The sequence below is a fragment of the Peromyscus leucopus genome, chromosome X (genome assembly GCF_004664715.2).
Source record: "Peromyscus leucopus breed LL Stock chromosome X, UCI_PerLeu_2.1, whole genome shotgun sequence".
In the NCBI taxonomy this organism is placed as follows: Eukaryota; Metazoa; Chordata; class Mammalia; order Rodentia; family Cricetidae; genus Peromyscus; species Peromyscus leucopus.
In genome coordinates this window covers 137,803,253-137,805,039 of record NC_051083.1, presented here as the reverse complement: position 1 = coordinate 137,805,039, position 1,787 = coordinate 137,803,253, and the positions used below count along the sequence as shown (strand labels likewise).

Genomic DNA, 1,787 nt, shown 5'->3' with positions numbered 1-1,787 from the left:
AAAGAAATAAATGGACATCCAAGTGCAGGAGGCATTTAGAACTCCAAATACTCATGATCAGAGACAAACCTCTCCACAACATGTCATATACAAGATGTCAAAAATACAAAGCAAAAACAAACAAACAAACAAACAACAACAACAAAAAACATTAAAAGCTGTAAGGGCTGGGAGTCGTGGTGCATGCCAGCAATCCCAGCACTCAGGGCGGAGGGTGGGAAAGATTGCTGTACGTTGGAGGTTTGGCCTGGTCTACACAGGAAGTTCCAAGCCATCCAGGGGTACATGGTGAGATTCTGACTCAAGCAAACCTGTAAGGGGGAAAAAAAAAAAAATCCCAACTCAGCAACAAAAGCAAACACCACACTAAAGAATAGCATCAGATCTCTGGTCAGCAACCCTTGGAGACTGAGCAATACACCGCTGGGGGAACAATGAGTCATTGAAGAAATCAAGGAGAAAATTTTAAATTCCCACTGCCTGGGCGGAGGATATGGCTCAGTGAGTAAAGTGGTGGCTGTGCAAGCACAGGGACCTGAGTTCGAATCCCCAACACCCAGGTAAAAGCTGAGCACGGCAACTTCACCTGTAACCCCAGCAGTGGCAGAGGTGTGCAGGGACAGGTGAGGCCTGTTGGCCACCCAGTTTATCTGAAATACCGGGCTCCATGTTCAGTGAGAGACCCCGTCTCAAAAAATGAGATGGAGAGCAACCGAAGACACCTGGCCAAAGTGTTGAGGTGACCACAGCAACCCTAGCGAGGTCTGGCTGGGAGCCATCACACACCACACGTCATCAGTGGGAGCTGGAGTGGGAGCACAGAAGAGTGAACTTCGACCGTGAGGGGTCGCTAGGATACGCAGCCAGACGCAGAGGGGGCCCTTGGGATCAGCCTGGAGGCCCAGAGCCCAGCCGGCCAGCAGAGAGCAGCCAGGTGGAGCGGAACCAGCCTGTGAGGTGAGGTCGCGCTCCGAGGCCAACATGCCCAGGACCAGACAGGGCAGCCGTCGAGGGTCGTCGTCGTCGTCGTCTCGCCGCTCCCGCACCTCCAGAGCCGAGCTGACCTTCTCTGTGAGCCTGGTGGAACACCATCTTCGGGAGAGCGGCCATGCCCGGCGGCTGAGCGAAACGGTGCCCATCTTGCTGACCGCCATCCTGGAGTTCCTGACCCGCAGGCTGCTGGAGCTGGCAGGCAATGAGGCCCAACGCCGAGGCGCACAGAGGCTCATCACCCGGAGCTGCTGGACGTGACTGTCTACAATAACACGCAGCTCAGCCAACTGTTCCAGTTCGCCACCATCTCCCAGGTGGCCCCGGCTGGTGGCCCTCCTCGTGGGCGTCGACGTCGACGCTAGCTACTACCTGCTGCTGTTGCTGCTGCTGGCTGGCTCCGGGTTGCTGACCTGCCCACCCGCCCCAGTCCATCCACCGAGCATCGGTTCATCCCGGTTCATCCCGCCCAAACTTTCCCACAGACAGCCCGGCGAGGCTGGTCAGCCTCGTCCCTTCCTTCTCCCTGTTGTGCTCTTATTAAAGCTTTGGTTCGAGAAGCCCATAGGTTTGCTTCCCTGGCTTTTCCTTTGGCACGGGGTGGGGCTGGGGTGGGGGTGAGGGCGGCGGTGGGGGCAGAGGGTGAGGTGGGCCTAGTTGGAGGAACACAGCGGGTGGGAGTGGTGCTGGGGTGCGGGTGACCTACAGGCTGGTTTCCCTACTTTTTCCTTTGGGCATGAGGTGGGAGTGAGTGGAAGGTAGGGGAAGAAGGTCAGGGTGGCCTAGTGCGGCAACAC

At 57.0% G+C, this 1,787-nt stretch overlaps 1 pseudogene; it reads left to right on the top strand.

Moving 5' to 3' along the window:
• The first annotated feature begins 304 nt into the window (after window positions 1–304).
• Window positions 305–1,555, top strand: LOC114706251 (annotated as a pseudogene).
• Window positions 1,556–1,787: the final 232 nt, after the last annotated feature.